The 26,785-nt window shown below is 42.5% G+C and overlaps 1 protein-coding gene across 1 annotated transcript in view; it reads right to left on the minus strand.

Annotated features, from left to right (window-relative positions):
- Positions 1 to 26,785, minus strand: part of SYN3 (synapsin III) — a 687,937-nt gene that overhangs the window by 452,819 nt on the left and 208,333 nt on the right. The window lies entirely within an intron of this gene.

Consider the following 26,785-nt stretch of genomic DNA (forward strand, 5'->3'; position numbering starts at 1 on the left):
ATAGGGTCAGGGTCACTATGAGTTGGAATTGACTTGATGGCAATGGGTTTGGGTTTTTTTGGGTTTTTTTTGTAGTCTTTACAGGAGCAGATCGTCAGGTCTTTCTCCCATGGAGCCACTGGGTGGGTTCAAACCATCAACCTTTCAGTTAGCAGCTGAGCGCTTAAGGACTGCACCACCAAGACTCCTTAAGATTATAGCTACTCACCCATAAAATAACAAGACTGAAAACACCTTACACTTTCTTCTATGCTTGAGTTTTCTCTGTATTGAACATATATCTCATTTGCAATCAGAAAAAAAATGTATCAAATATCTAGTGGATCTACAGAGATTTTACTAAGTACTGGCCACTATCCTGAATGCACCCTAAGCAAAAACAAAACAAAAACAAAAATCAAACCAGTTGTCATCGAGTTGACTCTGACTCATGGCAACCCCATGTGTTTCAGAGTAAAACTGAGTTCCATAGGATTTTCATGGCTGTGACCTTTCAGAAGCAGAATGCCAGGTCTTTCTTCAGAGGTGCCTTTGGGTAGATTCGAACCACCAACCTTTCAGTTAGCTACTGAGCGCTTAACTGTTTGCATTGCCCAGGGACCCATGAATGCACCCCAAGAGGTGGGTACTACTACTATTAACCCAATTTACAGGTAAGGAGACTAAGGTTCAGAGAGATAAAGTCGCTTATTCAAAGTCATGCTGCAGGAAAGTGGCAGGGCCAGGCCTGTTTAGCCACATGGCCTGAGCTCTCAACCACCATGCTACATGGCTTCCCTCCTGTGTATTTCAAACATGTCCCGTCCCTTTTAAGTAGCAACCTCTAGAAAGCAGCAAGAATACCAATGGGGTGGCCAACAACATTTCAGCCTCTTTGCAAGACCCCTCTGGAGCTATGATTCTGATGAATGCTCACAAACAGCCCTGGACAGAGGTCACACTCTGCCCCCATTTTATGGATGAGAACACAGCAGCTCAGAGAAGTCATGAACTTCCCTGAATCACAAAGCCAGGAGGCAAGAGAGCCACATCCAAACTCAGGTCATCTGGCTCTAAGTCCATCTGCTTCTCAGACCATCACATGCATTGTTTCATGTGCACTGCTAAGGATGAAACTACTTCGGCATTCCTCACTTCTAAATCACATGAGAAAATCAGCCTCACACTAGACACGAAATCTTCACCTGAAATGGCATGATCCATTTGGCTCATTCAAAGCCAGAATCTTAGCTTCAAACAAATAGTGTCTTTTAAAAGAATTCAGATATAAGTTAAAATAACTCTCAAAGGGAAGGAATTTGCTCCCAGCGAAGAGAAAAAAAAAAAGGGTATGATTAGCTTGAGCATCATTACACACCCCAGTGCTCATCACTGCGCGGGGACGTAACGAATATGCATCGAAGGAATGAATGATGTTCATGAACATACACCTCCTTATCCTCACATGAAACGGCAAGGGTCTCCCTGGCTAAACTGTAACTTGTCCCAAGCGGCCACTTAGACACTGACATCCTTTTCATGTGTATGATTGACAGTGTGCTTGTGGGAACAGTATCATATCACTCTGTGGTTAGCATTAATGTTAGAATCTTGGAGCTATTATACCTATGTCTGTACTCCATTCTTAGAGATGAAACTGTGCCACCGGTGTATTTTAAAAAACCCAGTGCCGTGGAGTCAATTCCGACTCATAGCAACCCTATAGGACAGAGTAGAGCTGCCCCATAGAGCTTCCAAGGAGCACTTGGCGGATTCGAACTGCCGGCCCTTTGGTTAGCAGCCATAGCACTTAATCACTACGCCACCAGGGTTTCCCAGTGTATTTTACAGAGGGGAAGCTGAGGCCCATAGAAAGGCAGTGACATATCCAAAGTCACCCAGCAAAACTGTGGCTGAGCAGGAGGTGGTACCCAGGCCTCTCCTCTCTCTTTCTGTTCTGTGTTCTATGTGCTGCACTGTGCCTGCCAATTACGTCAAAAGACAGGAAGGAAGGAAGGAAGGAAAGGAGGAAGGGAGGGAGGGAGGGAAGGAGGGAGGGAGGCAGGCTCGTGTGTTTCTGGTAGGAGTCTAATAAACGGTAAGGGAGTACGCGCTTAAAATATAATGCTGAACAGGTTTCAGGGGAGCTTCCAGACTAAGACAGGCAAAGAAAAAAGACCTTGAGATCTACTTCCGAGAAAATTGGCCAATGAAAAACCTATGGAACACACTGGCACAATATGCAACCAATCATGGGGATGGCAAAGGACCAGGCAGCACTTCACTCTGTTGTGCGTGGGGTTGCCATGAGTTGGGGACCTAACAACAACATTGGCAGCTAACAACAACTTGAAATCTAGCCATTTTCATGCTTTTATCTGATTTTAAAAGTAATGTATGTTCAATGTGTTAAAAAAAAAAAAAAACTTGGAAAACACATAGGAAAATTACCCGTAACTCTACAACTCAGAGAAAATCCCAGTTAATCTTTCTACTTATTTCTTTATATGCCCATTATGATCCAGTTATCTATTTTAATGTCTTTAATATACATTCATACTTGTAACTTATTTCATACTCTCTATTAATTATAATTTTTGTTGTTTCCCATATAAGCATTTCCCTTACCATTAAAATATCTTCAAAAATACAATTTCTAATGGCTACATAATAGTCCACTGAATGGACATAGTATATTAATTCAAAAAATCATCTACTACTTATTAATCAGGTTATTTCCAATATTTCTCACAGGTATATCTTTGCACAATGATGCCTTCACTTTTAAACTATTTTCTTTAGATTCCAAGAAGTGGGATTATTCGGCCAAACTTACTTAACACATAACACCAAACCCTGTCCAGAAAGGCCATCCTCCTTTACACTTCCCCTGCTGTGTATCTATGGTTAAGATTGTGTGTCAACTTGACTGAGCCATGATTCTCAATGTTTTGGCAGTCGTATAACGTTGTGATCACTTCCCTGTTGAGATTTACTATGTGATCACCTCCATGATGGAATCTGCAGTGACTTGCCAATCAGTTGAAAGGGAGTTTCCTCAGGCGTGTGGCCTGCATCCAAATATAAGTGGGCATTCTGGCGAGGCTCTGGGGCTTTTGCTCTTTCTGGATCCTGCAGCTGCCTCCTGTTCGTCCGACCTCCGGTTCTTGGAATTTGAGCTAGCAGCTTACCTGCGGTCTTGCCTGCTGATCTTGGGATTCATCAATCTTCACAGCCTGTGAGCAAGAGCCCTGCTCTCTGACCTGCCAACCTTGGGTTTGCAAGCCCCTTTGGCTACGTGAATCAAGAGAAACCTCTATCTTGATTCACAGACTTGGGGAGTTCCAGCCACAAATGGTTCACAACCATGTGAGCCATTTCCTTGATATAAATCTCTCTATATACATATTTTTACTCTTTACTGGTTTTGTGTCTCTAGAGAACCCAGCCTAAGACAGTATCTGAGTGTCCATTTCACTACAGCCTCACCAGCACTGCATTATTATTATTTTTTTTTCTCTCCTCCACTAGACTGGATTCTTTGAAAACCAGAGCTGTGTTCTGGTCATCAGAGTTTGACCTGGTGCAGATGCCTAAGATGTGTTTATGGAACAGAATGTTCCGTTCAGCTCCTAAAATGTTTAGCCAGGTCTGAATTCTTATCCTTGAAATTTCTTCCAAATGACAGCAACCGCTGTCATCTCACATAGTCAAGGAATGCAGTGTTCTGGGTTAAGAGAAAAGGACTATAGATACCATATACTTTGGACCATCACTTTCAAAGAATGGGGAAAAAAAAAAAATCAACCCGGAGCATTAACACTAATCACAACTCAGTCTTTTTTTTTTTTTTTCAATTGTATTAAAATATATATAACATAAAATTTACTACTTTAACTATTTTAAGTGTAGGATTCAATGGCATTACTTTCACAATGTACAACCTTCAACATGATCTACTTCTACAACTTTTTCATCACCCCAAGCAGAAACTCTGTACCCCTTAAGCAGTAACTCCCGTTCTCCCCTCCACCAGCTCCTGGGAGCCTCTACTTTCTGTCTCTCGGCATTTGCCTATTCTAGATAGCTCAAGTACTTGGGGTCATACAATATTTATCCTTTTGCATCTGTCTTATTTCACTTAGCAGAATGTTTTCAAGGTTCATCCATGTCATGGCCAGTATCCTTGCATTTTTAAAAAATATATTTCTTTAATTTAATAAGCAACTCCCCCAAAAGATACCCTGCACCTCACTGTTGTTTTAGTTTGCACTTCACTGATTCTACTGAAATTGAACACTTTTTATTAACCATTTGTATCTTCTCTTCTGCAAAATTCTTCTCACATCTTTCCCCATTTTTTAAAAGGGGAATTTGCTACTTCCTTATTTATGTGAGCTCTGTAGATTAAGAGGCTGTCCTTTTGTCTAAAGAGTCCTGGTGGCACAGTGGTAAAGCGCTCTACTGCTAACTGAAAGACAGGTTGAGGTTCGAACCGACCAACCACTCCGTGGGAGAAAAGACCTGGTAATCTGCTCCTATAAAGATTACAGCCTAGGAAACCCTAAGGGGCAGTACTACTCTGTCCTATAGGGTCACTATTGGTCAGAATCAACTCAATGGCAATGGGTTACAGGTTCCTTTATCTGCCCTATTTGTGGCAATTGTTTTCATTAGTTGCTTGTTTGCCTTTTATTTTTATGGCTATGTTGTTTTTGTTAGAAAACCCTGGTGGCATAGTGGTTAAGAGCTATAGCTGCTAACCAAAAGGTCGACAGTTTGAATCCAACAGGAGCTCCTTGGAAACTCTATGGGGCAGTTCTACTCTGTCCTATAGGGTTGTTACGAGTTGGAATTGACTCAGCGGCAGTGGGTTTGGTTTTTTTTTTTTTTTGTTAAGTGTTATTGAGCCAATTTCAACTCATAGCAACTTCACGTGACAAAGTAGAATTGCCCCATAGGGTTTTTTTTGGCTGTACTCTTCACGGAAGTAGATTGCCAGATCTTTCTCCCTCAGAGCTGCAGGGTAGATTCAAAACCACTAGCCCTTTTGTTAGCAGCCGAGGGAGTAACTGTTTGTACCACCAGGGCTCCTTGATGATTGTGTACTCTCCTGTAGGTTAGGATTAGTTCTTTCAGGCGGTTGTTATAAGGGTTAAGTGCGATGTTGTAGGGAAGAACACACACACATTGTAGGTGTTGGACAGGTACTGCCCCTGAAAGGGAACAGAGGGTCTAGCTAAGGTCAATCCCGCAGTTGGGAAGACAGAGGTGGCCTCGGGGAGCCCTGGGAATGGGAAGCCCTGGGCAGGGCCTGCTGGGGTCCACAGCCTGAGTCTGGAGTGGAGGAGAGAAAGGTGCATGCCTGGCCCACATCATCTATCAAGCATCCCCAACCCCTGCTGGGTCCAGAGACACAGGCCTCCAAACATGCCTACAGTGGCCAGGCCCTGGCAAACCAGAAGAGCCATCATTCTGCCAGGAATACAAAGTCCCACCCCTCTCAACATTCAGCCCAGGCATGGGGAGGGCAGGGGAGGAGGAACAAACACTGAAACTGCTTCCAGTGCACTTTAACTAAAATTCCATCATCAGAAGGGCTCTCGAAGCATATGACGTTATGATGGGAACGCCGGCTTGGCCCTACAAGTGGCATTTCCACAGATTCACGCTTCAAACATGTATGAAAGATAAAATATATAGTATTTTTGGTTGTATGTTTTTTAAAAAAAAGGTAATATAGTTTCAGTTCATTCAGAGTCAAATCTATCTGTCCCTCCCCTTGCAATTTCTCTCCCTGCTCTGATGCTCAGGGTTCTCCGGGCTCCCTTCTTACAAGGAAACCTCTGCTCCTCCAGGCAGTGCGGCTTCCGTCCCTGGGAACAGCAAATTCCGGGTCTCAAGAGGGATCACTGCACTGTGCTCCAGGAGGAAACACTTAAGAGGTCTCATGCTGGCTAGCCTCCTAGTTTGTCATTGTTTGCAAAGAACTCCTAAGAGGGACTCAGACAGGGAAAAAAAAAAGGATCTGGCTGTCTAGAAAATGAAGGTATCCTTCAAGACCACCTCCTAAGAGGGGTATCCCATGGCCTGTCTTGGGATGTTCTACTCCAGTCCTAGATATTACGGCACTCTCTCTCCAGAGCCCGTAAAAAAAAAAAAAAAACTCAGCAGTTTCCTTTGAGTTGATTCCAACTCACAGTGATCCCATGTGTGTCACAGTAGAACTGTGCTCCATAGAGCTTTCAATGGTGGATTTTTTTGGAAGTAGATTGCTGGGCCTTTCTTCTGAGGCACCGCTGGGTGTATTAGAACCTCCACCATTTGGTTAGTAGCTGAGCACTTAACTGTTTGCACCAGCCAGGGACTCCTAGGGCCTCTAAAACTCACCTCTAAGTCCGGCTCTTTCTGGTTCTTTGATATAAAAGAAATCCTCTCTGTTGTAAGGACTTGGAAATCTACCTCAAGATTCTGTATGCAAAGTGCTTTTTCAAAATTTTAAATCGTTCCTCCGCTTAAAATCCTCCAAAGTCCTCCATTTCTCAGGCAACGGATTCTAAGCTCCTTACCAGAGCTTCAAGGCCAAAGAGACAGGCTAACCCCTGTCTACCTCTCCATCCTCATTTTCTACCTTTCTGCCCCATCTCACCTCCACTCCAGCCACACTTACCACCTTCTGTTCCTCTAATCCCTCTGCCTGGATGTTCTTCTCCCAAAATGTGCATGGGTGACACATTCTCACCACTCACTCATCAGTTATTGTTAGCAGCCATCAAGTTGGCCCCCGACTCACTGACGACCCCATATACAACGAAAGAAAATGCTGCCGGTTCTGCACCATCCCGATAATTAGTTACTGATTGGACAATCATGATTCATAGCATTTTCATTAGCTGATTTTCAGAAGTAGATCACCAGACCTTCCTTCCTAATCTGGAAGCTTCACTGAAACCTCTTCAGCATCATAGCAACATGCAAGCCTCTATGGTGGTGGCGGGTAGCGGCTGTGGTTGAAGTGCATTGGCTGAGAATGGAACCTGGGTTTCCTGCATGGAAGATGAGAATTCTACCACTGAACCACCAAAGACACCAACATCACTCATCAGCAGCTCAAAACTCATATCCTCAAAGACATCTTTCCTGCTCACTGTATTGAAATTTGCCCCAATCTTCATAGTGCCCTATTTCATTTTCTTCATAGGTCTCGTCACAATTTTATTTCTCCTGTTTCTTTGTTTAGTTGCTTATTATCTGTCCCTCTAAGATATCAGCTACATAAGAACAGAGACCTTGTCTGTCTTGGACAAAATAGTCCTTAACAATATTTTTAAATGAATGAGTTAATGAATACAGGTATGAATGAATGAATACATGAATGAACATGAAGTGTAAAGGCTACTGGAAAGGAGATGAGACCTCTTTCCTCGGGGCCCTACAGAAAACAACTAGGACTGAAGGCCAAAGTAGCCAATAACTATGAGGCCACCTTGAAACGTAACAGGTTCCATATTCCCGGAGATATGTTAGCATCACACCAAGAAGTTTTTAACCCCATGGGTTCAAGCTGGACCCCATTACTTAAGATTCTCAGACCCAATATGTGAAAGATAAACACTTTCCATGTCAGGGCAAACCAGGCCTGTGTTACAGTTCCAATGCAGACACCTGCCACTCACTGCTTCGGAGAATGCACAGGTCCTTCCTGACAGGCTGGGGACGAGGGGCTTGCAAAGGGTGCTTAGTTATCTAGTGCTGCTATGATAGAAATACCACTTGTGGATGGCTTTAACAAACAGAAGTTTATTCTCTCACAGCTTAGGAGGCTAGAAGTCCAAATTCAGTGCACCAGCTCCAGGAGAAGTCTTGTTCTCTATGTTGGCTCTGCGGGAAGGTCCTTGTCATCAATCTTCCCCTGGTCTAGGAGCTTCTTAGCACAGGCACCCTGGGTCCAAAGGGTGCACTTCACTGCTGGTGCTTCTTTCTTGGTGGCATGAGGTCCCACTCCTCTCAGCTGGCTTCTCTCTTTTATATCTCAAAAGAGATTGACTCAAGATACAACCTAATGCTGTAGATTGCATCCTGCCTCATTATTATAACTGCCTCTAATCCTGACTCATTAACATCACAGAGATTAGGATTTACAACACATAGGATAAATATATCAGATCACAAAATGGACGACAACTACACAGTACTGGAAATCATGGCCTAGCCAAGTTGACACACATTTTTGGGGAACACAATTCAATCCGCAACAGGTACAGAGAAATGACTGATTTGAGCTGGATGACCTGTGGCATGTAGTTTATCCCTTCTCACCCAGCACCCCAGTGCTCTCTCCAGCTGGGGAACCACCACATCCTGCATGTTACCCCTTACATCCGAGGATGTGGCTGCCACCAGCTATTGAGCCCAGACAGTAGACCAACCATCCAGTAGAGGGTAGAGGTCCAGAGATGCTTGGGACACGATCCATGTTTTCACCAAACTCATAGCGCGGGGGGACTTGAATGCAATTCAAGTCTTAGACCATAGTAGGTGTGCACTGTTGTTGTAGTTGCTGGATGCTGTCATGTCATAGTGACTCCAGGTGACAGAGTAGAGCTGCCCCACAGGCTTTTCTAGGTGTAATCTTTACAGGAGTGATCATCAGGTCTTTCTCCCATGGACCCACTGGGTGAGTTTCAACTGTCAGCTTTTGGTTAGCAGCCTAGAGCTTAACTGTTGCTCCACCAGGGCTTTTTAGGTGTACACTAAAGACCAGCTAATGAACAAATAGATGAGCAAGTGAAATAACAGAAGCATGTACAAAGTACAAAAGTGGCCAAAAGAAAAGTGTATTCAACTTTGCTTGGGGGTAGACGGGGGAGACTATATGCCAGAAAATTTGGGTCTTGAAAGAAAGGCAGGGGGTTGTCATGTGGGCAGGGTTCTGAGGGCAGCCCAGGTATCCAGGTAGAGGGGATGGCACCTGCTACTGAATAGACAGACCTTTCAGCTGGGGATTAGTAGACTGGGCTGGATCACTGTGCTCAGCATCCTCCTTTTTTGGGGAAATGGAGTCCACGAGAAAATCCTCTCTAACTACATTTCTCTAGACAGTAATAGGTTTAGGGATTGAGCCTCTGATATAAGACGGCCCCATCAGAATCCTTCTCCTGGATTTTGTATATGAGCACTGGGAGAGAGAAGTGGCTAGCTAAGTCAAAGCGACACAAACTGGGGCTCCTGGAGGCCAATTCTTACTAGGCGGGGGATCTCATCTGCAGTAGAAGTGATAGCTGGGAAAGAGACAGGAGGAATACAAAAGCCCTGTTAACATTATTTGAGCCATGAATCCTACTGAGTTTGAAACTAGAACCACCTTTATCTTCCAAATTATATGAACGGGTGGGTGGGTGGGTGGGCAGGTAGGTAGGTAGGCAGGTTAATAGATAGGTAAGTAGGTAACTAGATAGATGATAGATAAATAGATATATGATAGATAGTGAAATAGATAGATAACTGCCCACTGAGTCCATTCTGACTCACAGTGGCCTTACATACAGCAGAACAAAATACTGCCCAGTCCTGCATCATCTTCACGATCACCAGCATGTTCGAGTCCACTCATCTCACGGGGACCTCCCCCACCCTTGCTGGCCCTCTGCTTCACCAAACATGATGTCCTACTCCAATGATTGATCTCTCCTGATGACATGTCCAAAGTAAGCAAGTCAGACAACGTTCTGTTGTGATCCCTAAGGTTTTCATTGTCTAGTTTTTGGAAGTCAATCACCAAGCCTTCCCTCCTATGAGCTACTAAGTTCCCTTTTTGCTTAAGCTAGTTTGAACGGAGTGTGTCACTTGCCAGCAACATTGCTCTGACTGATATTGGGAGGAACTAGCAAAGTTTGCAACTGGTTCCATGGCTGGTGTATAAGGTATGATGAGGTGGCAGAAAGAGATGAGATTGGGAAGGAAATTCCAGTCACCCTCATGGACCCCTTCCTGCCTCCCTTCTGTCTCCATAGTCCCACTGGGTCAAAGCCCTGTGTATTTCCTGCATGGGTGAAAAGATCTTCAGTCCCACAAAAGCCAGCATATCCGGGCTGGAGGCCGTACCTGGGTTTTCTTGTTATTTCCGCTTTAGACTTAACATGAGCTATATTATTTGGGCTGCTAATCCCGGGTCTTTCTCTAAAGGGGCTGTAGACACTCAAGAGGAAATGGAGGACAACCTATAATTACCTGGTGAAGGGGGGACAGGTGATGTTTTGCTGGAGGATTACAGGGTGCTTCCGGCAGCATCAAGAGGCAGGAGGCTGAAGGCTGAGTGATTTTCACCATCTGAGAAGTACTAATTCCCTCAAATATGCAGAAGCCTGCGGTGTCAAGAAGAGACCTTGGCTGAGCTTTCCCTGGGACCTGAATTAATGAGCTGAAGCCTCATTGCTCTTGGCTGCTTGACACTATTTCATAACTGTTCCCTGTTTCCCAATTAAAGCCAAGTTGACAAAGGGTGACAAGCATGCTGATATTGGTCACAGGCTGGACTATCACGCTCAGGTCTATCCCAGCAAAGCCAGTGAAGATTATGGACTTTCTGACATTCAGCAGATAGACTTCAGTTCTTGCTTCAGTTTCTACCCTCCCTACAATCCTTTTCCACCTCACTTCAGCTCTGAAAATTCAGCCTCAGGCACCGAATCTGGGGGGCTCATGGAGGGAACCAAGGGAACTGTGCAAACCAGCAAAACAAGCCAAAAAAGGCATCAAGAGGAAAACCAAAATCCAAACTAGTGTCAAGTCCACTGTGACTCACAGCAACTATACATGTGTCAGAATAGAGCTGTGCTCCCAGGGTTTTCAATGGCTAGTTTTTCAGAAGCAGACTGACAGGCCTTTCTTCTGAGGCACCTCTGGATGAACTCGAACTGCCAACCTTTTGGTTAGCAACCAAGTGCTTAGCTGTTAGTGCCCCCCAGGGAATCAAACCAGTTGCTGTCAAGTCAATTCCACCTCATGGCAACCCCATCTGTGTCAGAGTAGAATCGCGCTCCACAGGGTTTTTAATGGCTGATTTTTCGAGGAGGATCAGTAGGCCTTTCTTGCAAGGCACCTGTGAGTGGATTCCTATCACGAGGAAACAGTGGGAAAGAAATCTAAATATCTAAAGGGTTTCCATGCTCCGAAGTTGACAGCACCAAAATCCTGCCACAAGGACAGAGCCAGAGGAGCACACACACATTACAGATGGAAGGATCTGAATCAGCCATATGGAAGGACTTTGGGAATTAGCTGTGCTTCCCACCAGCCCAAGAACTGCAAGAAATTAGTCCAGGCTGAAGAGAAATTAGGTGGCAGCCAACCAAGAGTCTGGCAAGGGGAGCATCACAGGATGCTATAGTGGGGCCTGCAGGGCCAGCTGCATGATGGCCGGAGGGCAGCAGAGAGGGGCTGGTGGGCTCACAGGCAGCCAGGCACTCTGATGAATCCCAGGGACCTCTCTGTAAACTACTAGGAGGTTAATAAAACACAGACACGAGCTGCTAGAGAAAGTGGGCTTCCTCATCGCTTGTCTCAGCCTCAGAATCTGTCTTTATCCTGGTCTCTTCCTTCCCTTTCATCTCAGAGAAAGAGCCCTCACAGCTCCATCCATCTCTCCTCTTGCCCAGGCACCCACACACCCCGATTTGTCTTCCTTCTAGAAGCTTCCAGGCCTTTCAGGCTCCCTTTGTTCTTAGGTATCAACAGTCACAGCTCTATGCCCCACTTTCCAAAACAGCAGCCCCTACAGTAAGAAAACTTTCACTTCAAGGTTAAAAATGAACTGGCAGTTAAATAAGGTTCATATTGACATGAAAAAATGAACAAATCCATAAACGCAGTGAGACTTGTAGGAACCATACTCAGTAAAATGCTAACCTGGGTGTCTCTAAGGGGCAGGACAGAAGACAGGGATTTTTACATTCTGTTTCATTCTTTTTGGTACTGTCTGCATGGTTTCCAAAAAAAAAAAAAAAAAGACGAGCACAGAGCATTTTCACAATCAGGAAAAAACAATGAGGCGATCTTCATTTTGGAAAAAATGATAAATGTAACAATGACGTTATAAGATGGAAAATGCTTATGGTACAACTTCACCTGCGATAGGACAAAAGGAAAAAGCATCATTGTGATGACTTAAAACCCTGTAAAAACAACGAGCCTGGGCAGGAAGACACAAAACAGCTGGGGCATTAAGGTGGGGGTGGTTGCAGGTGATTTTTTCTTTTTGGTCTTTTGAAAATTTCTATTTTTGTTATAATGTGGTTTGAACATTAAGAAAAACATAGTTTGGCAAGAAATAAAGGAAGGAAGGGAGGATGGAAAGGAGAAAGAAAAGAAAGACAGGAAGGAAGACAGGCAGGCAAGGAAGGAAGGAAAGAAAGAGGAAAAGGTGAAACAAGCCTTGTCCACTTGGCGTTGCAGCCCTAACAAGCCATTTTCCTACCGGCAGATGCAAAGGACAAGACAGTCTATGTCTGCTAGCCCCAATTCCCATGTACCCACCCCTGTAACCCTCTGCAACTGGCTTCCGGCCTCCTTCCCCTCCCCAAGGAAACAGCACTGAGGTCATTCCTAAACACCAACACCCCAGATCAAACGGCCTCTGTATGTCCTCACTTTCTCTGCTATCTAACAATAGCTGAAGTCCTAAGAGGCAATCTTCTAAGCACTTTGCTTATCTTTAATCATTTAAGATCAACGACAATCCTGTGAAATGGCTCTTATTATCATCCCCATTTTCCAGATGAGGAAGCTGAGGCACAGAGCAGTAAAGGAACTTGACTAGGTCACACAGCTGGTAAATGGTAGAATCAGGAGTCAAGCCCCCTCCTCCCCAGTCTGCTGGCTCTGGGCAATATGAACCTTAGCACTACTGACATTTTGGGCTGGATAATTCTTTTTTGTAAGGGGCTGTCCTGCACACTATAGGATGTTTAGCAGCATCCCTGAGCTCTACCTTCCAGCAGTTGTGATAGTAGCCCTGCTGGTACTGTGGTTAAGCACTTGGCTGCTGCCAGGAAGGTTGGCGGTTCAAACCCTCCAGCTGCTCCAAGGGAGAAAGATGTGGTCTGCTTCCTTAAAGATTTACAGCCTTGGAAACCCTGTGGGGCAGTTCTACCCTGTCGTTTAGGGTCACTATCAGTTGGATTCGATTTGGTTTCTGCAGTTGTGATAATCAAACCTGTCTCCAGGCATTGACAAGTATCCCCTGGGGGGCAAGCTCGCTGGCTGGGACCCCTGCTGTAGACTTCTCTCCTCAGCGGCCTCTGTAGCATAATCACCACCACTTTCACCCCACTCCTGCCCTCTACTCCCCTGCCTTGGAGACACCCTCTCCCCTTGTTTTCTAGCTGCTTCCTCTGGCTCCTTCACTATATCCTCTTGCTGTGACCTTTCTCCAGTGCTCAATGTTTGCCTCTCTGCTCCAGGGATCATCTCTTTTTCAGTGGTTTCACCTACCTTGTCCTCACAGGAAATAATGAAAATAACTCTTATTTATAGAGCACTTCCTCTGACAAGGCATCACTTTCAGCCTTTTAAATATGGTACCCTCTTTAATGCTCACACTGACCCTACATGGTGGACAGTATTAAGAGCCTTATTTTTCAAGAGACTGAGGCACAGAGAGGTTAAGTGCTGCATAAACAAGGCCAACTGAGACTTGAGCTCAGGTTCATTGGGCTTCAAAGCCGAGCGTAATCACCATAAAACCGGCAACATCCACCAACCTGAACAACTCATCATCACCTCAAACTCACCCCAAATCATCAGCCTCTTCCCAAACAGATCTCCTGGCTTCTGTTCAAGGGACCACCATGCTCCCAGGAACCCAGGATCTGTCTTCCTGCAGTCAGCTGTGATTCTTTTCTTTGACACCCCCTATGCAAGGAACCACCGAAGCTGCCGAATCTTCCTTCCAGAAGTTTCTAGAATGTGTGCCTACGCTTCCTGCTCCCTGCTACAACTCTAGTTTTCCCTCCCGTTGTCTTATGCTTAGAGTTTAGACACCTCAGCAGAACTACAGCTTCTAACCCCCAGGCCACAAGTCCCTCATCTTATTCCTCTCTGCAGCTCAAGGCCAGGCTCAGAGTCTACACTTCTGCCTGTTGGATGTTTTCTAGCAGCATCTTCAGTCATACTCTTCTGACATACCCCTTCTTTGTTCCCATATTAGACACAGGAATATTCTTAATCTCCACAATACTCTCTTTGACTTTTTTTAGAAACATGCAGGTACTTCAGGTCTATCTTTCATCTTCTCACTCTCGGTACTGACTTGGGTACAAGAAACATTTTGTTTTTCTCTAAGGAAACACACGCTCTATGATAAATGGCAGCTAACACTAGCCACTATGGGGGAAAAAGAGAGAGAAGTGGGGACAAGTGAATGGAAGAATGTGAGCCTGGTCTAAAGCTCTAGCCATTACTACCAGCAGACCGTTTATCACTGACTTGACAGCAACTCATGCTGACCCCATGTGTGTCAGACTAGAACTGTGCTCCATAGGGTTTTCAATGGCTGATTTTTGAAGTAGATCTCCAGGTCTTTCTTCTGAGGTGCCTCTGGGTGGACTCAATCCTCCAAATTTTCAGTTAGCAGCTGAGGGCATTATCTGCCTAGGACTCCCTAGCTATAACTGCCACATAGGAATGATGGCCCCAAATGGTACTTGTGAATTTTTAAGAGAAGCCAAAATATGGATATTCACGTAAAATTCTCAAAGACTTAAATACTGACACCTAATTTAAAAACTTTTAACGGACGTCCAGCCAACATGGCACCATAGACAAAGCACCACACCGTCCCTCCACAGCAAAGACTAAAAAAACTAAGTAAAACAGAGACAAACGTCATTCCTGGAACCTGAAGTGTCAAATGAGGAGATAAAGAACTCAACCAAGCACCGAATGGAATAAGAAACTGACAGAGGACAGAGAGCAAGCAGAGATACAGGTGGAGGGCCCCATCAACTAACGCAGCACGGATCCACCATCTTGGACTCCTGTCGGGGATCGGCAGACAGGGAGCACAAGAAAGCAGCTTAGCGGATCTCCCAGCAGGAGACAGAGCACCCGGTAACCAGCAACACACGCTTTCCCACCCCTCATCCTCTCCCCACTGCTCTACCTCTGAGCTTCCTGGCTGGCTGCGGTGGCTCGGCGGGCCGGGAAGTGCAGCGCCCACGCAGCTTGGATTTGCCTCACCCAGGTCAGACATTGGCGAACAGAGAGTACGGGAAAGCAGCTTCACGAAGCTCCCAGCAGGAGACACAGCACCCGTGATGAGGATATATGCTTTCCTCACCACCCCCCTTCTTCCCCCCACTTCAGCCTCCTCTGCGTCCCCCGCCAGCCGTAGTCTCTTGGCTGGGAGGCAACTGCTTTGGCCTCAGGGTGCTTGGATTCGCCCTGCCCACACTGGCCGGGCATCTGAGCAGGTACTGGGTCTTTCCATTTCTTTTGGTTTCTTCTGTGCCTCCTACCACCTCCCCCCACTTCTCTCAAACACCTGGCTCCATGTGCCATCTTTGCTTCTTTTTGAAAGGCTGTGAAGCCATGCTCGACTGGGGAACCACTCCCCCACCCCCCCACCAGGATGGTGAGATCCCTGGGGCTTTTTTTTTTTTTTTTTTGCTTGTTTTGCTTTGTTCTGTTTTGTTTGTTTTTCTTTTTGCAGCTTGGGAGCCCCTTCTAGCCAGGCTGCACTGCAAGGCTCAGGAGCCACTTCTCCAGTCTTAGCACCCCACTGGTGGGACTCCAGGACTCCTGGTTATTTTGTTCTTTTCCAAATTTTTATCTAGTTATTTTTCTCTCTTTTTCCCTTTTTCTTTCTTTCTCCCCCTCCCCCCGACTTTTTGCTTTTCTGTATTTCTCAGTTTCTCAACTCTCCACTCCAATGGCAGTTCCCTTAGCACTCTTTTTTTTTTTCTTTCTTTCCTTCTTTGTTTGCCTGTTTGTTTTTGGCTCCCGTTTTTCTCTCCTCGCACCCACACCCCTATTAGCTCCACACATCACAACCTCCCCCCTTTCCTGCCTACCTGCACCATGCATTGAACATCACACCCCCGAGCAGCACATGCACGGCCTACTGGAACCTGCCCAGCACTGATTCCTGGCCCACACTGACATCCCTAATACATGCCACAAACAACTCATCCCAGCCCCTCCCCTTCAGCTGGACCTGCCCTGCTGCACCATAGCTGAATGACTGGCCCTGCCCATTGGACAAGGAGGTGAAAAGTATTGTGACTACAGATAAGCAAACAACAAAGAACACACAACCCGCCTGTCCAGACATAACCAAATTAAAAAAAAAAAGCAGGATGAAACAAACAAATCTACAATCAAGAAATGAAGAAAATAACTACTGAATGTCCTGAAGACAGCAGACAATATCAAGACATAAAAAAAAAAAGGACAGGCTGGCTCCAGTAGGCATCCAAAATAAAACATCAGATGACTTTGCAGTAGAAGAAAAGGCACTAGAACTACCTGACAGGGAATTCAAATCACTAATATTCAGAGCAATCCAAGAGTTGAAGCAAAAAGCAGACAAAAATAAGGAAAAAAGACAAATTTACGGAAAAGGCAAACAAATTAATGGAAAATACAGACAAAAAATGGAACAATTCAGTAAAGTAATACAGAAACAAAATGCCAACATAAATTCACAACTAGAAATAATACAAAAATAACAATTAGAAACCCAAAAGATAAACAACAAGATTTCAGAAATGGACAGTGTCATAGAAGGGCTGAGAAGCAGGTTTGAAATGATAGAAGACAGAATCAGTGAATTGAAGACAAATACTTGGATACAACTCTGTTTGAGGAAAAATCAGAAAAAAGAATGAAGAGAAATGAAGAAACGCTGAGAATTATGTGGGATAAAACTAAAAGCAAAAATTTTCAAGTGATCAGGGTTCCAGAACATGGAGAGAAAATGGAAAACACAGAGAGGATCATTGAAGAGTTGCTGACAGAAAACTTCCCTAATATCATGAATGATGAAAAGCTGACCATCCAAGAAGCTCCATGAACCCCATATAGGATAGACCCCAAAAGAAAAACACCAAGGCACATCACAATCACACTTGCCATAGACGAAGAAAAAAAATCCTGCGAGTAGCTCGAGAAAAACAAAAAGTCACATACAGAGGAGAAGCAATAAGACTAAGCTCTGATTATTTGGCAGAAACCGTGCAGGATAACATATATAAAACCTTAAAAGAAAAAACCAAAACAATTGTAATAGGGAACCCAGAGAGGTTAATCTGTAAATGACAACAATGTCAGAACAATAAGAGAGGGAATAAATGTTATAGGTATACAACTTTCTAATGGAGAGGAAGGCAAGGTGATATCAAGTAATAATAGACAGGTTCAAACCTAGGAAGATGAGGGTAAATTTCAAGATAGCCACAAAGAAAGTTAACAAACCTACTCATCAAAGAAGAAAAACACAGTCTCAATAAAAACAAAATCTACAAAAACCAAAGAAATGAAAAGGAAATCCACAAACAAAAGGAACTCAGCACAGGTGAGTAAGAGGAACAAAGAAAATGTTAGCACCACAAAAAAAAAAAAAAAAACTACAAAATGACAGCAATAAAATCACACCTATCAATAATTACACTGAATGTAAATGGCCTAAATGCTCCCATAAAGAGACACAGAGTGACAGAATGGATAAAAAAAACGGGATCCATCAATATGCTGTCTACAAGAGACATACCCTAGAAACAAAGGTGTAAATTTATTAAAAATCAAAGGATGGAAAAAAATATATCAAGCAAATAACTACCAAAAAAGAGCAGGAGTGGCAATACTAATCTCAGATAAAATAGACTTTAAAATAAAATCCACCATAAAAGATAAAGAAGGGCACTATATAATGATTAAAGTGACAATCAGTCATGAAGACTTAACCATAATAAACATCTACGTACCCAATGACAGGGCTCCAAAATACATAAACTCTAACAGCACTGAAAACAGAAATTGACAGTTCCACAATAATAGGAGGAGGCTTCAACACACAACTCTCAGTAAAGGACAGAACATCTAGAAAGAAACTCAGCAAAGACACAGAAGAGTTAAAGAGCACAATCAGCCAACTTGATCTCATAGACATATATAGAACGCTCCACCCAACAGCTACAAACTGTACGTTCTTTTCCAACGTACATGCAATGTTCTCCAGAATAGACCACTTCTTAGACCGCAGGGCAACCCTCAACAAAATCCCAAACATTGAGATAATACAAAGTATCTTCTCTGACCACAGTGCCATCAAAGTAGAAATTAACAGCAGGAAGAGTAAGGAAAAAACTGAATAACACCCTGCTTAAAAACCCCTGGGTAATAGAAGAAATCAAAGATGGAATCAAAAAATTCCTAGAATCAAACAAGAATGAAAACACATCATACCAAAACCTTCAGGACACTGCAAAACAGTCCTTGGAGGTCAATTTACAGCACTAGATGCACATATCAAAAAAGAAGAAAGGGACAAAGTCAAAACATTAGTTATACAACTCGAACAAATAGAGAACAGCAAAAGAAGCCCACAGCCACTAGAAGAAAGAAAATAATAAAGATCAGAGCAGAAATAAATGAAATAGAGAGTAGAAAAACAATAAAAGAATCAACAAAATCAAAAATTGATTCTTTGAAGGATCAACAAAATTGACGAACCACTGGCCAAACTGACAAAAGAAAAAACAGGAGAGGACAGAAATAACCCAAATAAGAAATGACATGGGGGACATTACAACAGACCCAACTGGAAAAAAAAAAAAAAAAAAACTTCTAAAATACTACTCTGCAGACAGGTAACAATATTAAATAAAGCAGGGCTAACCAATGAAAGTCAAAGCTACATCTAAAGGAAGCAGTGCTGCCCAACTCCAGCATATCATGGCCGCACAAGAATACAGGACCATATTATCAAATCTGATTTTTCAAATGAAGCCAGAAACGCACCTTTCATGAGAAGTGTTTGCATGGAATTACCTCTTTTTTTTTTTTTTATTAACTTTTATTAAGCTTCAAGTGAACGTTTACAAATCCAATCAGTCTGTCACATATAAGTTTACATACATCTCACTCCCTACTCCCACTTGCTCTCCCCTTCTTGAGTCAGCCCTTTCAGTCTCTCCTTTCGTGACAATTTTGCCGGCTTCTCTCTCTCTCTATCCTCCCATCCCCCCTCCAGACAAGAGTTGCCAACACAATCTCAAGTGTCCACCTGATATAATTAGCTCACTCTTCATCAGCATCTCTCTCCCACCCGCTGACCAGTCCCTTTCATGTCTGATGAGTTGTCTTCGGGGATGGTTCCTGTCCTGTGCCAACAGAAGGTCTGGGGACCATGGCCGCCAGGATTCCTCTAGTCTCAGTCAGACCATTAAGTTTGGTCTTTTTATGAGAATTTGGGGTCTGTATCCCACTGATCTCCTGCTCCCTCAGGGGTCCTCTGCTGTGCGCCCTGTCAGGGCAGTCATCGATTGTGGCCGGGCACCAACTAGTTCTTCTGGTCTCAGGATGATGTAGGTCTCTGGTTCATGTGGCCCTTTCTGTCTCTTGGGCTCTTAGTTGTCATGTGGCCTTGGTGTTCTTCATTTTCCTTTGCTCCAGGTGGGTTGAGACCAATTGATGCATCTTAGATGGCCGCTTGTTAGCATTTAAGACCCCAGATGCCACATTTCAAAGTGGGATGCAGAATGATTTCATAATAGAATTATTTTGCCAATTGACTTAGAAGTCCCCGCAAACCATGTTCCCCAGACCCCCGCCCTTGCTCCGCTGACCTTTGAAGCATTCATTTTATCCTGGAAACTTCTTTGCTTTTGGTCCAGTCCAACTGAGCTGACCTTCCATGTATTGAGTGTTGTCTTTCCCTTCACCTAAAGCATTTCTTATCTACTGATTAATCAATAAAAAACCCTCTCCCACCCTCCCTCCCTTCCCCCCTCATAACCACAAAAGTATATGTTCTTCTCAGGTTTACTACTACTCAAGATCTTATAATAGTGGTCTTATACAATATTTGTCCTTTTGCCTCTGACTAATTTCGCTCAGCATAATGCCTTCCAGGTTCCTCCATGTTATGAAATGTTTCACAGATTCGCCACTGTTCTTTATCGATGCGTAGTATTCCATTGTGTGAATAAACCACAATTTATTTACCCATTCATCCGTTGATGGACACCTTGGTTGCTTCCAACTTTTTGCTATTGTAAACAGAGCTGCAATAAACATGGGTGTGCATATATCTGTTCGTGTGAAGGCTCTTATTTCTCTAGGGTAGATTCCGAGGAGTGGGATTTCTGGGTTGTATGGTAGTTCTATTTCTAACTGTTTAAGATAACGCCAGATAGAGTTCCAAAGTGGTTGTACCATTTTACATTCCCACCAGCAGTGTATAAGAGTTCCAATCTATCCGTAGCCTCTCCAAGATTTATTATTTTGTGTTTTTTGGATTAATGCCAGCCTTGCTGGTGTGAGATGGAATCTCATCGTAGTTTTAATTTGCATTTCTCTAATGGCTAATGATCGAGAGCATTTTCTCATGTATCTGTTGGCTGCCTGAATATCTTCTTTAGTGAAATGTGTGTTCATATCCTTTGCCCACTTTTTGATTGGGTTGTTTGTCTTTTTGTGGTTGAGTTTTGAGAGAATCATGTAGATTTTAGAGATCAGGCGCTGGTCGGAGATGTCATAGCTGAATATTCTTTCCCAGTCTGTAGGTGGTCTTTTTACTCTTTTGGTGAAGTCTTTAGATGAGCATAGGTGTTTGATTTTTAGGAGCTCCCAGTTATCGGGTTTCTCTTCATCATTTTTGGTAATGTTTTGTATTCTGTTTATGCCTTGTATTAGGGCTCCTAGGGTTGTCCCAATTTTTTCTTCCATGATCTTTATCGTTTTAGTCTTTATGTTTAGGTCTTTGATCCACTTGGAGTTAGTTTTTGTGCATGGTGTAAGGTATGGGTCCTGTTTCATTTTTTTGCAAATGAATATCCAGTTATGCCAGCACCATTTGTTAAAAAGGCTTTCTTTTCCCCAATTAATTGACACTGGTCCTTTGTCAAATATCAGCTGCTCATACGTGGATGGATCTATGTCTGGGTTCTCAATTCTGTTCCATTGGTCTATGTGCCTGTTGTTGTACCAGTACCAGGCTGTTTTGACTACTGTGGCTGTATAATAGGTTCTGAAATCAGGTAAAGTCAGGCCTCCCACTTTCTTCTTCTTTTTCAGTAGTGCTTTGCTTATCCGGGGCTTCTTTCCCTTCCATATGAAATTGGTGATTTGTTTCTCTATCCCCTTAAAATATGACATTGGAATTTGGATCGGAAGTGCATTAAATGTATAGATGGCTTTTGGTAGAATAGACATTTTTACTATGTTAAGTCTTCCTATCCATGAGCAAGGTATGTTTTTCCACTTAAGTATGTCCTTTTGAATTTCTTGTAGTAGAGCTTTGTAGTTTTCTTTGTATAGGTCTTTTACATCCTTGGTAAGATTTATTCCTAAGTATCTTATCTTCTTGGGGGCTACTGTGAATGGTATTGATTTGGTTATTTCCTCTTCGGTGTTCTTTTTGTTGATGTAGAGGAATCCAAGTGACTTTTGTATGTTTATTTTATAACCTGAGACTCTGCCAAACTATTCTATTAGTTTCAGTAGTTTTCTGGAGGATTCCTTAGGGTTTTCTGTGTATATAATCATGTCATCTGCAAAGAGTGATAACTTTACTTCTTCCTTGCCAATCCGGATACGTTTTATTTCTTTGTCTAGCCTAATTGCCCTGGCTAGGACTTCCAGCACGATGTTGAATAAGAGCGGTGATAAAGGGCATCCTTGTCTGGTTCCCGTTCTCAAGGGAAATGCTTTCAGGTTCTCTCCATTTAGAGTGATATTGGCTGTTGGCTTTGCATAGATGCCCTTTATTATGTTGAGGAATTTTCCTTCAATTCCTATTTTGGTAAGAGTTTTTATCATAAATGGGTGTTGGACTTTGTCAAATGCCTTTTCTGCATCAATTGATAAGATCATGTGGTTTTTGTCTTTTGTTTTATTTATGTGATGGATTACATTAATGGTTTTTCTGATATTAAACCAGCCTTGCATACCTGGTATAAATCCCACTTGATCATGGTGAATTATTTTTTTGATGTGTTGTTGGATTCTATTGGCTAGAATTTTGTTGAGGATTTTTGCATCTATGTTCATGAGGGATATAGGTCTATAATTTTCTTTTTTTGTAATGTCTTTACCTGGCTTTGGTATCAGGGAGATGGTGGCTTCATAGAATGAGTTGGGTAGTATTCCGTCATTTTCTATGCTTTGGAATACCTTCAGAAGTAGTGGTGTTAACTTTTCTCTGAAAATTTGGTAGAACTCTGCAGTGAAGCCATCCGGGCCAGGGCTTTTTTTTGTTGGGAGTTTTTTGATTACCGTTTCAATCTCTTTTTTTGTTATGGGTCTAATTAGTTGTTCTACTTCTGAATGTGTTAGTTTAGGTAGGTAGTGTTTTTCCAGGAATTCATCCATTTCTTCTAGGTTTTCAAATTTGTTAGAGTACAATTTTTCATAATAATCTGAAATGATTCTTTTAATTTCATTTGGTTCTGTTGTGATGTGGTCCTTCTCGTTTCTTATTCGGGTTATTTGTTTCCTTTCCTGTATTTCTTTAGTCAGTCTAGCCAATGGTTTATCAATTTTGTTAATTTTTTCAAAGAACCAGCTTTTGGCTTTGTTAATTCTTTCAATTGTTTTTCTGTTCTCTAATTCATTTAGTTCAGCTCTAATTTTTATTATTTGTTTTCTTCTGGTGCCTGATGGATTCTTTGGTGCTCAGTTTCTATTTGTTCAAGTTGTAGGGACAGTTCTCTGAGTTTGGCTCTTACTTCTTTTTGTATGTGTGCATTTATCGATATAAATTGGCCTCTGAGCACTGCTTTTGCTGTGTCCCAGAGGTTTTGATAGGAAGTATTTTCATTCTCGTTGCTTTCTAAGAATTTCCTTATTCCCTCCTTGATGTCTTCTATAACCCAGTCTTTTTTCAGGAGGGTATTGTTCATTTTCCAAGTATTTGATTTCTTTTCCCTAGTTTTTCTGTTATTGATCTCTAGTTTTATTGCCTTGTGGTCTGAGAAGATGCTTTGTAATATTCCGATGTTTTGGACTCTGCAAAGGTTTGTTTTATGACCTAATATGTGGTCTATTCTAGAGAATGTTCCATGTGCGCTAGAAGAAAAAGTATAATTTGCAGCAGTTGGGTGGAGAGTTCTGTATAAGTCAATGAGGTCAAGTTGGTTGATTGTGGTAATTAGATCTTCCGTGTCTCTACTGAGCTTCTTACTGGATGTCCTGTCCTTCTCCAAAAGTGGTGTGTTGAAGTCTCCTACTATAATTGTGGAGGTATCTATCTCACTTTTCAATTCTGTTAAAATTTGATTTATGTATCTTGCAGCCCTGTCATTGGGTGCATAAATATTTAATATGGTTATGTCTTCCTGATCAATTGTCCCTTTTATCATTATAGAATGTCCTTCTTTATCCTTTGTGGTGGATTTAAGTCTAAAGTCTATTTTGTCAGAAATTAATATTGCTACTCCTCTTCTTTTTTGCTTATTGTTTGCTTGATATATTTTTTTCCATCCTTTGAGTTTTAGTTTGTTTGTATCTCTAAGTCTAAGGTGTGTCTCTTGTAGGCAGCATATAGATGGATCGTGTTTCTTTATCCAGTCCATGACTCTCTGTCTCTTTATTGGTGCATTTAGTCCATTTACATTCAGTGTAATTATAGATAAATAAGTGTTTAGTGTTGTCATTTTGATGCCTTTTTATGTGTGTTGTTGACAATTTCATTTTTCCACATACTTTTTTGTGCTGAGGCGTTTTTCTTAGTAAATTGTGAGATCCTCATTTTCATAGTGTTTGACTTTATGTTAGTTGAGTCGTTACGTTTTTCTTGGCTTTTATCTTGAGTTATAGAGTTGTTATATCTTTTTGTGGTTACCTTATTATTTACCCCTATTTTTCTAAGTAAAAACCTAACTTGTATCGTTCTATATCGCCTTGTATCACTCTCCATATGGCAATTCAATGCCTCCTGTATTTAGTCCCTCTTTTTGATTATTGTGATCTTTTACCTATTGACTTCCATGATTCCCTGTTATGTGTATTTTTTTTTTTAATTAATCTTAATTTGTTTGTTTTTGTGATTTCCCTATTTGAGTTGATATCAGGACGTTCTGTTTTGTGACCTTGTGTTGTGCTGATATCTGATATTATTAGTTCTCTGACCAAACAATATCCTTTAGTATTTCTTGTAGCCTTGGTTTGGTTTTTGCAAATTCTCTAAACTTGTGTTTGTCTGTAAATATCTTAATTTCGCCTTCATATTTCAGAGAGAGTTTTGCTGGATATATGATCCTTGGCTGGCAGTTTTTCTCCTTCAGTGGTCTGTATATGTCGTCCCATTTCCTTCTTGCCTGCATGGTTTCTGCTGAGTAGTCTGAACTTATTCTTATTGATTCTCCCTTGAAGGAAACCTTTCTTTTCTCCCTGGCTGCTTTTAAAATTTTCTGTTTATCTTTGGTTTTGGCGAGTTTGATGATAATATGTCTTGGTGTTTTTCTTTTTGGATCAATCTTAAATGGGGTTCGATGAGCATCTTGGGTAGATATCCTTTCGTCTTTCATGATGTCAGGGAAGTTTTCTGTCAGGAGTTCTTCAACTATTTTCTCTGTGTTTTCTGTCCCCCCTCCCTGTTCTGGGACTCCAATCACCCGCAGGTTATCCTTCTTGATAGAGTCCCACATGATTCTTAGGGTTTCTTCATTTTTTTTAATTCTTTTATCTGATTTTTTTTCAGCTATGTTGGTGTTGATTCCCTGGTCCTCCAGATGTCCCAGTCTGCATTCTAATTGCTCGAGTCTGCTCCTCTGACTTCCTATTGCGTTGTCTAATTCTGTAATTTTATTGTTAATCTTTTGGATTTCTACATGCTGTCTCTCTATGGATTCTTGCAACTTACTAATTTTTCCACTATGTTCTTGAATAATCTTTTTGAGTTCTTCAACAGTTTTATCAGTGTGTTCCTTGGTTTTTTCTGCAGTTTGCCTTATTTCATTTGTGATGTCTTGAAGCATTCTGTAAATTAGTTTTTTATATTCTGTATCTGATAATTCCAGGATTGTATCTTCATTTGGGAAAGATTTTGATTCTTTTGTTTGGGGGGTTGCAGAAGCTGTCATGGTCTGCTTCTTTAAGTGGTTTGATATGGATTGTTGTCTCCGAGCCATCACTGGGAAACTAGTTTTTCCAGAAAATCCTCTGCGTCCAGTCCAAATCCCGGCGGGATGGTTCCCCGGCTGGGACGCTGCTCTCCCGGTTCCAAGACCAGTCACTGCCTCCCGGGGACTTCTCCTACCGGCTGCATCCCACGCCGCCTGCGGAACCGGCTGGTCCCCCTCCTGGGGTTAGTTCAGGGGGGTGGAGCAGCTCTCTGTGCTTGTGCCGTACCTGACTGGTACGCTGGCTCCAGGATCTGAAAACAATCGCTGCTTCCCCGTATTAGTTCGTTCTCCGTCTCTAAATCTGTGTTTGTTGTTCAGGGTTCGTAGACTGTTATGTATGTGATTGATTCACTTGTTTTTCCGTGTCTTTGTTGTAAGAGGGATCCGAGGTAGCGTCTGCCTAGTCCGCCATCTTGGCTCCGCCCTCCGAATTACCTCTTTTTCAAAAAAGTGGATGATACTGTGTGGGCAAACCAAATTTGTCTGGATGGCAGATGGGGTCTGGGGGTGCCAAGGTGAAGTCTCTGTTGGACAGGCAACTGTCTTTACTTGCCTAGTCTGCATTTTATTCTGGGACAAGCTTTCTTTAAATCTTGTTTTCCTCATATCTCTCTACTGTTCAAAACCCTTCAGTAGCCCCACTGTCTGCAGGGTGGAGTTTATACTTTTCCCCCTGGTGTTCAGTGTTCCCCAGAAAGTGGCCTGGTGGTTCCTAAAAAAGTTAAACATAGAATGACCATACTATCCAGCAATCCCACTCCTAGGTATGTACCAAAAAGAATTGAAAACAGGAACACAAACAGAAATCTGTATAGCAGTGTTCATTGCAGTATTGTTCACAATACCAAAAGGTGTAAACAGCTTAAATGTCCATCAACAGATGAATGGATAAACTGTGTTAAATACATACAATGGAATATTACTCAACCATCGAGATTAATGAAGTCCTGATACATGCTACCCCATGGATGAACCCTGAAAACATGCTAAATAAAACAAGTGAGTCACAAAAGGACACATAAGATTCCACTTACATGAAATACCTGAAATAGGCAAATGTATTTTTTTTTTTTAATAGAGATCAGAGTTTATTAGTGGTTACCAAAGGTGGGTGGAAAGGAGGGTGAAAGGAAGACACAATGCTCAGAGGACACTGAGAGTTTATTAAGGGTGACAGAAATTTTTGGGAATGGTCAAGGGTGATGGTTGAACAAAATGATGAACATAATTAATGTCACTGAACTATATATGTGAAGATTGTTGAAATGGCAAATGTCCTATTATCTGTATATTTACCATAAATAAAAATGACAGTAATAATAACAATAGTTAACCCTTAAAAAAGTGGCCTGGCCCTCCTTTTTTAGGTCCATCTCATTTGTGCTCCTAAAAATCCCTTTTGCCCAGTCACACTGGCCCTACTGTTCTCCAAGGTCATATCTTCCATCCATTCACATTGTACT

This window comes from Elephas maximus, chromosome 4 (assembly GCF_024166365.1).
Source record: "Elephas maximus indicus isolate mEleMax1 chromosome 4, mEleMax1 primary haplotype, whole genome shotgun sequence".
Lineage (NCBI taxonomy): Eukaryota > Metazoa > Chordata > Mammalia > Proboscidea > Elephantidae > Elephas > Elephas maximus.